Source organism: Protopterus annectens, chromosome 1.part2 (assembly GCF_019279795.1).
Source record: "Protopterus annectens isolate FY-2018-M chromosome 1.part2, PAN1.0, whole genome shotgun sequence".
Classification (NCBI taxonomy): Eukaryota; Metazoa; Chordata; order Ceratodontiformes; family Protopteridae; genus Protopterus; species Protopterus annectens.
The window spans coordinates 36,856,072-36,870,446 of record NC_056727.1 but is presented as its reverse complement, the minus strand read 5'-3'; positions in this window follow the sequence as shown (position 1 = coordinate 36,870,446).

Genomic DNA, 14,375 nt, shown 5'->3' with positions numbered 1-14,375 from the left:
TTTTCAAAGGTTAGTTAGGAAATTTAGTTAAACAGTTAACTTACAGGAACCAATACTAAGAGTGAAAGATACAGTTGAATTAAAAACATGATTTCAAATAATCCACATGGATCATTAACAGTATAGAGTGGAAACGGTGAGCTACTTCTCCAATTACTTCTTGTCACACACTGAAAGGTAAACAAAGGAAGGCATAATAAACTCACAGAAATATTAATATATCATGTATGTCACACACACACATATATATATATATATATATATATATATATATATATATATATATATATATATATATATATATATATATATGTAGATAGATTGATAGATACAGAGAGACAGAAATTATATAATTATATATATATATATATAAGTCTTTTGGTGAGCATACAGGGTTCAAGTGTAATGGAAATAAGTAACTAGTTCTCAAACTGGGATCCAACATGGGGTAAGAATCATGTGACCCTATTTGAAAATAACTTAGGTTTGGTAGTCAGATATAATATGCAAGCTACAGTGGTAGAACGACAAACCTTAATCTTCGAACATAGCTCCCAAACTGACACCACTAACTAGCAAAATTAATGCAATTAAACCCATGATTTTCACATTGGCACTATATGTCATTAAGAATTTACCAATGTCATATGAACAAAGTATCTACAAGATGTTCAGTAACTAACTGAAAATTTAACATTAAAATGGAAGACATATTGGCAGCAAACTTTCTGTACAAGTTATGAAAAAAGACATGAATCCAAGTCAGTGATATGTGCTGCAGTTTTTTTTAAAACATGTCCTGAAATGCAGACTAGCAAACTACCAAGGCAGCACACAACAAATGATAACACAAGTACAGGACGTTAGGTATAAATGGTGTAGTTTAATATATTATTACTGTAATTATAAGAAAAAAATACAAAGGCAATGAATAAATAAGCAATGAATATATAATAACGTCCTATACAGTTGCATTACAATATTAAATTATTGCCTGCAATTACGGCATTGCCTGAAGATCCTGGCCTGCCACCTTTGGCAGGTAATCCTTTCTTCCTCAATCTCCTGAGGCACTGGAAAATATAGAACAATCAATATGCACAGCATACCCCTAACTGCACAAGGGACTTGCATCTAGAGGTACAAGTGCAAGACGTTCTATGGAGTGGCCCTGATAAATCAGACAGCATGCAATAAAATGATGTAGATTTTCAATGAGATCTTCTTCCTAATGGAATAACATAACAAGGATGCTGAATCAACAGAAGAGTTTAAAGTAGTGGTAAGAAACTTTAGTTTGAATATAAGGTATGAGATGTGATGAAGTGACAATCAGAGAAATTGAGACAAAATTAAGAAATGGTACTGAGTGGAAAACCTCAGGTCCAGATGCATAATCTAACTTCTGGCTAAGGACATTAACATCTTTGTTCAAAGATTTAGTCCACTGTAAAAGCTATTTATATGCACTTCTCATACAGCAGTCAGCCTGGTGAACAACAGGATAAAACATACTCCTCCTTGACAATGAACCTGCAATCCAGCCTAAGAACAATAAACCAATAATATACCTTTTTGACAATATATAAATGATGTACTGGAATTGATGTGGACAGAATTTAAAGTGAGCTGCACAAAGGGCAGATTTTAAGTACGGTCTGGATCTATGATGGCTTCCATTACTCTGGTGCTTCTAGCAAGGTTTCACTTAGGGGATACTGCAATGGATGTTGGCAGTCCAGTGGTCAATAGGATGACATCCACTGACTGCACAAATTTGGATACAAGGATTTGCAGAGAACACACAGCCTGGTGGATCCATGTAGAAGAAGTTTGTCAGCAATGCCCTTTTATCCCTCCTGTACCCAATGCCACAGTGACTATGGGTACCTCCCAATTAGAGTGGGGGGGCATCACTTGAGATGGACAGTCCAAGGCACATGGCCACAGTTGGAGGTCAGTCTTCTCTTTGATGCTCAAGAAATGGCAGCAGTCCTAATAGTGTTGCAGATGTTTCAAGATGTTCTTCCTCCAGGGATGATTGCTAGTCAGACAACATGTCAGTGGTCTGATACATCAACAATCAGTGGGAGAACCCGATCCTACCCTTTATCTTGAGAAGCATTGAGAGTGTGGCAGTGAGTGATCTCTTTTGTCTGCTGACAACTCATATTGTGGGGAAATCCAACTTGCTAGCAGAAAAACTGAGCAGGTCCATCTTAGTCATGAGTGGTCTCTCAAACCATCACTGACGGAAAACATTTTTCATCAATGTGGCCAACCATGCTGCAACCTTATTGTCCCCCCTCCACAATTCCAAGTGTAGCAGGTACTTTGCCTCGATCCATTCAGAGGGAGAGTCACCAAGAGAATTTCCGATTCATGATTGCCCCCCCCCCCCCGAGTCTCCCTTATGTCTTCCTCCCAAGTTACTTCAGAAAGCATCTCACTGGAAGAGCAAAGTAATCCTCATTACTCCCTTCTCACCACGACAAGAGTGGCTGCCCTTCCTGTGGCCTCATCTACTGCACCCTCCATGGGTGTTGGATCTTTCACAGGACATTCTATCTCATCCATCGAAGGTACCTCACCTAGACATTTGGACTTTCAAGTTTACTGAATGTTTTTTTCACTTCCAGAGATGGCTAGGCATTCCAGGCTTTCTCCCTTAGTTTGTCATATCCTTACATCCCCCAGTAGGATTCTAAGAGAAATATTTATAAAAACAAATGGAAGAGATTTTCCATCTTGGCCCTCCAGACACAACCAGATTCTTTTGCAGCATGTATTCCAGCTATCCTTGACTTTCTTGTCTTTGTTTTTGATAATGGAGCTAGTTACTCTACTATTAAGGTCCAACTTGCTGCTACTTCTAATTTTCACACGGGCGAAAACCATTGTTCCTTGGCATCATTGAGATTATGTAAAGCCATTCTCAAAGGTACCTTTCTACTTCTACCACCTATTAAGGATTCTATGACTCTGTAGGACTTAACAGTAATTCTTCAGGCTTTTACGCAGTCCATTTTTAAGCCTTCAGCTAAGATGGACTTAAATTGTTTGTCTTGGGAAAACATTTTTCTGGTTGATACTACATTGACTAGATGAGTATCAGAACTCCAAACACTCTCATCCCATATCATCACCATATCTGTTTTTTCATAAAGGATATTTTGTCTCTCTGGACTAACCTGTCTTTTCTACCTAAGATGACACTGGGAACAGCTGCCAACTAGTCCATCGGTCAACCTATTTTCTTTCGAAGGTTCTCCAGCAAGGTGGAAAACATGCTGCACCTGTTGGAGGTACACAGACAGCTTAGATTCTGTCTCCACAGAACTAAAGATTTCAGGAAATCAGAAATCAAACCAGTTGTTTACTTCCTTTTCAAAGGCCAAAGTGGGTAAGGCAGTATCAAAAGTAACTTTAGCCAGATGGCTCACTGACTGCATTTCTTTTGTTTATAAGAAGAAAGGGTGACAGTACCTAAACTTCCTAAGGCTGATTCCACCAGATCTGTGGCCACATTGTCTGCTTTCTAGTCCAGAATTTCCACAGATGACATTTGTACAGCAGTCACTTGGTCCAATGCTCATAACTTTATTGCTCATTACAAACAGTACATGTTGTCTAGGTATAGGACAGTATTTGGCTCCACTGTACTCCAGAAAATTATTTCTTGAGGAACACCCAGGGTTTCTCTAGCTGGGGACTTTGTCCCATTGGTTGAGGAACAGAAAAAAAAGACAGCATCGGATACAAATGTTATGTACTCAACATAACTATGCATCTGTATTGTGCCTTTTTATCCTTTCTCAACCTCCTGCCCTCCAACCTCTTTCCTGCTTTTAAAGATTTGCATTTGGGTTCCTAATATATCCAGAGGCATGATTCCTGATTGCCTTTCTAAATGAGGGACAGCCTTTCTCTTTCTTTACATGTATTCTAATTGGAATGTGATTTAATTTAGAGTATCTTTTGCTGGTTACGTAGTTGTTGTACAAGATAGTAGGCTAACTAGAGTACAAACTCGATCTGAGATAATCCAGGCTAAGGAGAGGATTATCGGTAAGGGGAGAAGTGTGAGCTACAGATCCAAAATCTACTGAAGTGGCTGAAGTCATATCTGAGGTTGGATCTGAGACTCATTGGTTGAGGAAGGACAAAAAGTGACAACAGAGATGCATTATTATGGCAATTACATAATTTTTGTTTACAGGACTTACTTAAAGTAACACATTAGACAAATGGGGTAGAAAGAATTAAGCCCTATAGCACACACAACATCTTACTAAGAGCTGGGAGCATTAATCCCTGCACTAACTACCAGATCTTCATTAACATCATTTTATGCATAGATCACTGAGGATTATGTGGTATCAGTTATGTCACTCACAGTGGTGGTTTCATGGTTCTTGTGTTCAGAAAATGCATGCTCAAGCTACACCTGTTGGTCTGTTAACTTTGTAAGTGAAGTCAGTGTCCAGTTTTGTAAAACATTTCCAGTTTTGTGTCATATTTATGTCATATACCACATTGACTGGTCTAGTGTTTAGCAAAGAGAAATAAAGCTCTGAGCTGTTAATAAACAGCTTCCTGTACCCAGGGTTCATGGTTCAATTTCACCCTCCTTCATTTGTCTGTCATTTACATCTGAGCAAGTCACTTAACCAAACAGTGCTCCCAAGTCACCTCTGAAAGGGAACACTTTGTTTATGAGCTATTGCTATCTCTCTGTAATGTCAGTATTTAGAGTTTCATATCTTCTGTTTTTCAGAAAATGCATGACTATATAACAGCTGTGTTTTATATTTTTAAGTGAATTAGAGTTGTGACACTTAAGGCTCTGAACTGGAAATGAATTGTTTCCTGGGGTCAAAAGTACAGGGTTTGAATCCTTCTACCACATTTACTTACTGTGTGATTTTGAGCAAGTCAGTAAGATAGTGCTCTGGGTCACCCCTGAAAAGAGACATTTTGCCAACTAAATTTGCTTTTTTAACTAATACACACAAAGAAAATAATATTTAAAATCAGTCCCTTTTTGGATCCTTATTGTTCCCTCTAGTATGTTTTTGCTTTTGCAAAGAATTCTTGAGCAAAAAAGTTGAGAGGCATTTAAGTTTATTTCCTTGTACAATATATGGCTTTCCAACAAATTGTTGTGGATTGCAGTCAGTAAATAATTAAAATAATTTGGGTTGCAGACTATACCATTCAAAACATGCTTGTTAATGCATTTTTTCTCAGTATATAAGAGAAATGTTTAAAATCTTTTCCTGATTTTTGGGTCTCTGTTTGATACTTGAGATAAGAAGCTGAGTTGGCAGAGGGGAGTTGCAGATGGTTGCACTGTATGGTTCTGATAGCATGAGCTGGGTATACATTTCTGGGCCATTGTTTATAAATGTAGCCATTCACTTGATCTCAAGCAGATATCTGAAGTCTATATTTAAGCATGTGGCTGTAACTGATGAGAGTGTGTGTGTGTGTGTGTGTGTGTGTGTGTGTGTGTGTGTGTGTGTGTGTGTGTGTGTGTGTGTGCGCACGCGCACGCACGTGTGCGCGTGTGTGTGCGTGTGCGTGTGTGTGTGTGTGTGTGTGTGTGTGTGTGTGTGTGTGTGTGTGTGTGTGTTCAGAGGGCATAGTTCTTATCTATTCCTTTATCCACATTTTGGGGTCTTTTCCTCATAAAACTTGTGTATTTCTGGTATAGTGTTGTGGATTGTAGTCACTAATAAATAATCACTAATGAATGTTACTTTGCAGTTTAAAACTGATGACTCAGAAGAAGACAAAGTTAAAAATGCATGCAGGGTATGTGTGAAACTGGTGATAATATTGTGAAAGTTAGAGATGATAGAAGGTTACTGGAGGGTACAGGTTGGAAATTGTTTTGAAATGTGAAAACAACATGGTAAATGTGGCTAGTCATATAAGTACATCAAGACATGCTGGCTAGCTTAAATCATGTTTCTTTTGTGGTGACTTTTCTCATTTAATTAATAATTGTGACAAAGTACAATAGAAGCAGTGTGGTGAAAGGGAGCATACAGAAAGAGAAAGGCAACAGAAACTGTGTGCCTGAATTCAGGTTGTGTAAAAAAGGGATAAATTGTCAAGAGCAAACAATACTTAATAAAACCGAAAGTGAAAGGAAAGAAAACATACACCAGGAAGGAGAACAAGAGGCTGTGGAGAGGGTGAAAACATACACAAGGAAGGACAACAAAAGACTGGGGTGTGAGTGAACATGTTGAAGAAGAAGACGTAGAAGAAAAATAAAATATGGAAGGGAAAATGATGAGAGACAGAGTGCATGCAGGAAGAAAGATCAAGACGGATCCTAATAATTTTTTGAAGTTTCAGCAAGTGAAACATCTGATTCTGAGGATTCTGACGGTCAAGCGTTATTTATGCATAAACCTCTGAAAATTATTCTTCTGGGGGATAGAGTAAAAATAGGAAAACAGAAATTTAAAAAAAATGCTTCTCCTAAATTTAAAAATAATAAAAATCAAGAACTTTGAGTACTTTCAGTAAATGGGAACAATATTATTAACACTGTGACAAGGATAGGGATAATGGAATGGTGTGTCAAGTGTGACATGGATGTTATTCCTTTAGTGGATGCAAGATTTCTGACAAGTGAAGAAAGACTGCAAACAGAAAAACTGTGGGATGGAATTATAATACTTAACTTAGGAAGTGAACATTGTTCACAGTAACTGTGTCATATAACTGTGTTGTATAACAAAACAGTGAAAATACTAGGTGTAATGTTGCTAAGGATGGGAAGTTTAACTGTTGTGGATGTGAAGTGGAAAGAACATGTTTATAGAATTATAGTATTTCATGCATATATAACTTGTAAGGAAAGAGAGAATCTGTTTCATCAAATATTAGATTATGTGGTGGTTAATATCAAATTATAATTACAGGTAACCTTAACTGTGATTTAAGGGGGAATATGAAAAGAAAGGGAAAGCTGTTAAAATACAGCAAGTGATAAAATGTGGTAATTAAGGTGTGTGGAACAAAGGCCAATGGTCTTATAGAAGGGAGATCACTTGGATCTGAAATTGATTATTTGTACTATCAAAAGGCTTGGGAGTATCAGATGGTAGCAAATTTGTGACAGGTTTTTCAGGCCATTTAGCAATATGGGTGGAGATGATGAAAGAAAGAAAGTATATTAAAATAGGAAAGGGAATAAAAAGAATAAATGACAAATTATGAGATAAAAATTAGAGATTGGGAAGTATAGCAGTTATGGAATGATACTATATCCATAAAGGACTAGTGTAAAAACTGGACTGAATGGTATTTAAAAAGAGGTACAAAAATCATTTTTAATGGCAAGATGATGCATGAAAGAAAGAGAATGTGAAGTGTGGGAAAATGTATAGCAATATATTAGAGAATTTAAGGAATAATATACGAGAGTATCATGATATGAAAAAGAAATATATAAAAGAAATCACAAATAAAACAAGGAATTACTGTTTAGGCAGAAATATTATTTACAAGACCGAAGGGAGGACGTATCTTCATATCTGGGTAAAAAATAGTAAAGCAGGATATTAATATAATGATGGAATGAAAATGTAAAAGAAAAGGTAAAAAGAACACAATCACGAATAATTAATAATGTAGTACAGCATGTGGCATATAGTAGGAAAAAAAGGAAAGCAAGAGAGAATGGAACGTAAAGAAAGAAGTTCCAGAATGAGTTACAGAAGAATTTGAAACAGAAATTAGCATTGATGAATTTGATGAAGTACTTAGGAAAGTAAATGCTGATTCAATATCAGGCCCAATGGTATAGGTTATAAAATACATAAGAAATGAATGGACTGGCAATGAGAATATTTTTAAATGTACTGAATGTGTGGTTGAAGGTAAAGAATGTTTATGAACAGTTATGTAGTGAGATAATAAAATTTATAGAGAAGAAAGTTGAGAAGAATGGAATAAAAATTGCAGACCCATCACACTAAATAAAAGAGACTATTTTTTATGATAACAATAGACATAAGAATGGAAGGAAGGATGAGGGTTATTATGAAAGACGTTATATATTGTATAAAAGGAAACAGATGTTAAAAAAAATTGTTATTGGTTATGAGAGAAATTGTGGGTAATATTATAAGTGAAGAGGACAGTGTGAAACTTATGGTATGTGATATTAGCAAGGCATTTGATACAGTAGGGGATGATGTTTTGTGGGATGTTATGGAAAAGTATAGAAAAGGCAATATGTCAGCATATCAAAATAGCAGAGTGAGAGTGGTAGTGAATGGGTGGCTGAGTAAAGAAATATGCATGAAGTGTGATGTAAGACAGTAATGTGCCATGGGTGGAATATTGTTTGCATTGGTAATGAATGTGATACTGAGTGCAGTAGCTTATAAAATAAATATGGTAGATATGTAAGGCAAAAGGAGGTGGCAATTCCAGTAATTTTGATAAATACAGATGATATAATAGTAGACGATAAGCCCAAAATATAGATGAGGGAATTTGTTTATTCTGTTTCTTTAAAGTAGTATATGAATGTGTGTTTAAAGGAAATGGAATGGCCTTGAATAAAGACAAAAGTAAGGGTTTGTGTGATGTGGTGAAAATTCTGTGTGTTTTTTTCAATGAATGCAGTGCCTTTTCTAGGAAAAAAAATTGAGAAAAATAATGTTGTCATGATGCACTGGGGGGCTTTGATAAAACAAAATAAAGAAATATGAAATTTGTGTAGGACATATAGATTGGCATTCAGGAAAAGGCTTTTCTGGTGAATTCTGTATTAATGTGAAAGTAAATTATATGAGTCTGTATCACTTCAGAGAAGTGATAGTTCAGCAAATGACATTTCATCAGAAATGCTGTTCATTGAAATCCGCTCTTGTGGGGGGATGCACCCCCCACACCCCCTGCTAATAATATACACCAACTCCAAGATCGCACAACAGTGAAGAAAGGGCACATTCCTAGATCCTCATTGTATCACAATCTCAGTATGGACAGTTTGACGAGCAGCATGTTCGATGTAAGTGAACCAAAAATGCCATTCGCTGAACTGAATTTTCACTGAAGTGATATAGATCCATATATATATATATATATATACATATATATATATATATATATATATATATATATATATATATATATATAAAATAAACTCCATGTAGGAATACTGCAAGCCCTACATGGAGTGTACCGTGGCCATGTTTGCAGCTCCCCCTCAGCAGCGCGTCTTGCATATTAATGAAGGCGCACTACTGAGGGAGTGCTGTGTACATGGTTACTGAATCAGTGTAGGGGGTGGGTTGTGTTACAGTGCTTGGAGATGTGTAAAACAGACCCTACACTCTCAAAGTGCCAGATGGCACTAAAATGTTAAACAAAGTCTCTACTCAGCCAGTTGTACAATTTGTATGTAGGGGGTGTGTTACAATATAACACACCCCCTGCTCTGCCAAAGTACCAGACAGCACTGAAATTAAATGTGAAAATCTCATCATCCATTTTTTTTTTAATTTAATTTTTGTGCGTGTGTGTGTGTGTGTGTGTGTGTGTGTGTGTGTGTGTGTGTTTCTGCGGCGCAGCATGGTGCTTAACAATGAAGACATGCCAGTCATCTAAAATAGAAACTGGATGCTTTAAATTTTAATTGAAAAGGTCAAGTTTAAGCATAGTTGACTGGGTTTGCATTCTGCGGTGTGTCGCTCAACAGTGCTTAAACATAACCGAAAGCTATATAGAAATATATAGCTGAAATCTTCACATCCATGTTAGCTGAATGGTTGGAATCATGGCCTTGTGTGCAATAGATGCAAGATTTGAAAACCTAGACAGGTCATTCATCTTTTGCATGGGATAGTATTAATATATATGATTTTTTTTAAGTAGTTATTGATATTTGTTAACCAGGTTAGTGCAGCTAGTTTAGAATCCCAATTTCAGTGGTGATATGATGAAAAAAGCTCCAGTTACACACAAGTGTCCAATACATTACAGTCACACCCCAAGATAACATAATTAAAATACAGAGGGTTAGGTCATGTAAAGTAACATACATACGCATAATAATAAAATATCATTAATGAGTAATCAATGTCAATGTAATGTTCATTTTAATTTTTTAAATATTTACTTTGTCCTTAGTTAAGCTCTGGTAAGCACTGTTAAGCCAACCAAAGCAATGCTCACACAGGAGCTGTTTTAGTAATGCTTAGCAATACACAGCTCTTCTTAGCTGGTTTAAGCAGTGCTAAGCAATCCCAGTTTAAGCAGTCTTCAGCTCAGCCAAGTGGATTTATGCACTGCTAAGCATTGCTAAACATTGTAGTTTAAGCACTGCTCAAATAAACTTAGTGGGTTTGCATGGTGCTAAGCAAAGCTTAGCATTTTTAAAAATGGTTCAATAGTGACAAAGGGTGGGAAAATAGCCTTATTTAAGCTGAACAGGTGGGAATACAGCCACAACCTGTTTGGGTTTAATCACTGCAGGAGCTATGGCTGGAGTCAGAGAGGAAGTGAGCTTCCAGGCACAGCGCTGGGGAATTTTGGAGCCCAGGGTCATGTTTGGGCTCAGTGTCAAAGACCATGGTGACAGACTGCTGCAGGGCCAGTAAAAGGGTTCTGAAAACAAGTCCGAGGCCTGGGACAGTCTGGCATGTGAGTTCACCACTGCAACTGGAATCCCTGCACTGGTGAGCAGGTGCATCATTATTATGATGACCTGAAGTAAAGGAAGGGGGAGCTTTTGTCCCAAAGGATCCAAGACACTCGGAATAACAATGGCCCAGAAGTTTGTAAGTATAGGAACCATTGTTTTACCAAATTATAGTATGACTATCTGATAGACAGGTATGGATAAGGGTGTGTTTCCCCCTCCCCCACAGCTGCAGAGCAAAGGGCTTGCAACTTGGAGGCCCACACAGGACACCTGGCCAGGATGTGCCGAGAGTATGGTGAGTACAGATATATCTTGCAATATATAGTAATCTAATTAAGAAAGAACACAGTAATAACTGCCAGTCAATATACTCTGTTGTGAGTGTGCTGCAATGATTGTGTACATAGACCTGGACTGATATAAGCGTGTATTTCCAGGTACAGTTCAATAAGGATGACAGCATGAAACATGCCACTATTACATAAAGAAAGTTAATACAGCATTAATAATGTGTGGGAATAACATGTATACTGTATTAATAATACATGTTCTGGTAATAAAGTACACCGGCATTGAAAATGTGAAGGGAATAAATTAACTGCATCACTAATCTACAGGAAATGCAGTACAACTGCAGTCAGAATTTTAAACACATAAAGATAGTACTTCATAGATTGTGTGATAACAGATGTGTTACGCCTACATTATGTAAATATTAAAACATAAAGATTGTCAGCTGTATACCAATCACTGTGTCATGTCACCATCAATAAATCTGTCTTCTGCCATTTTTGTGTGTATTCTGGGCTGTTGTTCAAGAAATCAAATATTGCAGGTTTTGTGACGTAAACATGGTATAACACCATGAATTGAACAAAGGTTGGCAAATAAATAACTGTCATGCTAAAGTGTAGATGTAGAGCTGTACTACAAGATAGAATGCAATTTGGTATTTGTTCTGCACTAAGATCTGAACCTAGAGAAGTCATGTCTAATGAATTATAGTGTGTTTCTCTCAGGATTGTCTTGTGTTAAACTTTGCATTTCATCTATATGCATCCTTGAACGTAGATATGCTGATATAGGCAAGTATGAAAGTGTAATAGCTGTAGACCGCAAATATACAATCTGCAAATGTATATGGGTCAGGTAGATAAACCATCACCCCAATATGGTCTGTACAAATCATACATATTCCCATCCATGAGGGATTAATTGTGTACACCTGCATTCCAAGTATTAATACACAGTTCACCTACTATCCCTGTCATACATGAATCTTATGAGTGTATGTTCAACTGTCACTGCAGTCTTGTGTGACTCTCTACCTATATTACCAGGTCACATGTTGTCACCAGGTGAGCTTTAGGTACATATCACTCAATTAGCATACAGCAGTGGCCCACTACCTCAGTGTGTTAAGCAATATATGTTGTTATTCATTTTACCACACACAGACCGGGGTTTGAATCCAGGAACAGGTACTAAGATATGCTTATAGTTAAAGACAAGTAGTACTGACTATTTATAGAAACAGTTATGTGTTGTTAACAGATTTTCTCCCCATAGGACTTACAGGTAACTAAATGTCTGTAGTAGCTGTATGAAGGGTATACTAATGTCTGTGTCCAGATCTAGTAGTGTGTAAACAGCATTTCTCAGCAAGGTCATAACACTCTGTTAAATAAAACAACATGCAATACAGTAGTATTCCAAGTTAATAAGACAAATTAAATGGTTGATTGTTGGTACTGCTGTATGTCTGGTGCATCTGTGAATGTCTGCTGATAGTCTAACCCCCATGCCTGCCAATGATAGCAGGATAAGTATAAACTCTCTGTACTGTGCATGCTACATGTCTTTCAAGTGTCACAATGTCACTGATAGTGATCACTGCTGCCAAATACCTTGGACACAGATATAAATCTAGTTGAAGTATGCCAATAGCACACTCACTCAGTATCAGTGCAGAGTACACCTTGGTAGTCATATATGTTCTCCCTGACAAGTAATAGTCCCCTTTAGTTATGTACCTGTAGGTGTTACAGCTTGGCCAATACCATCCCATCTGGATAGCTTGAGAAGTATGTATGTGCTACAGAAGCTTTAGGGCACTTGTAGACATAATGTAAGGGCAGACCTATAGAGTATTGAGCAGTACTGTTGTGAAATATATAGCCTATACAGTTTGTAATGGAATGTCTTCCCCCCCCCCTTATCTGCATCACAAATTATTCTTATACTCCAGGTATGGTTCCATTTTCAAATATGTTGTTCTCAAAACCTAATGTTGGGCCTTATGTTGGATTATTAGTTATATAGTTTAAGAGTTATATATTAACATACCTTTTTGAAATACCAATGCTGTTGGCCTTTTGCCATAACTGTTACCGGCATGCTGTTACAATAAGGGCTGTTAATCCATTTATGCCTGTGTTCACTATGCTATGCAATACTATTGTTTTGGGTTAATTGGAAAACCCATGCATGCTGTTATAACTAACATTGAAATGTTTTGTTCATGACTAACCAATGGACTTTGACAAACCTGAGCACCATAGCATGGTTGGGTAGGCCGGTTCTGTTAGATCTGCCTATCCCATCTCATCTGGCTGTGGCATGGGGTCTAAGCACATCTGGGACCCAACCTGGAGCTGCCTCCTCTGCTGGTCCTGCACCACCCTCAGGTGAAACCACCTCAGGTGGCACAGAGAGGATGTCATCACCAGAACTCAGTTCCCAGGCATGGTGCAGAGAGTTATACCGTGCAATTTGGATCACCGACTGTGCCACATCGAAGGCAGACTGGTGCACCTGGAGGGGTAGGCCAGCCCCAGTGCCCAATCCCCAACACAGCCACCTTTGGTGCCAAGAAATGGCAGTGGTGACTACTCATAGGTGGGGAGCTCAGTCACACTGTTTCCATATGAGGGAACTTGGTCCTCTGATTTCCAAACACCTTCCTCATCCAAGGTATTTACCCCCTCATGTGTCATACACCACCCATGTCTGCTGTCTTGTCTGTCTAGTCTGTCTACAAATGCAACCTCTCCTACCCAATTTACTTCCCCAAACATACCTACAACCCTTCCACTCCTTAAAAAAAAAAAAAAAAAAAAAAAGGCATCTGTCCCACAAAAAATACCATCCATACATAGCTCTCCATTTTGCCCCCACATGCACTACCATTAATCAATCATCCAAGCAATTAATCTACAAAGTTATGTCACCCACACCCCTCTCTGTGGGATGTGAGGCCTCAAATTACAAATTGTCCACAGCATGCACAGCTGTTGCTGTAGAAGAACTGGAGAGCTACGTCCTTTCTTACACCTGTCCTGCACATCCCTATCTGCCTTTCCTATTGTTTTCCCCCCTGCTTGCCCCATTTCACCACTTTCCTAGCACCCCTGTTTTCTTTTCTTTTTTTGGAAACAGCATGGGTTTAAGTGGTACTAAGCACCACTTTAAGATCCAATCCTCTTTAACATACAGTGACACATCCCCCTTTTCATGTTAGCTATCTGTTATGCCTACACCAACACAGTTCTACCCTTAGCATGATTAGTACCTATGGACACAGTGGCCCTTTTTGCTATTCAGTAACCCTGCCTCATTTACATACACCTAATTGCATATACTGTGGATACTGCAGTACACCAGGGCCTATCTCCTTAGCAACCACTGTAACCCATCA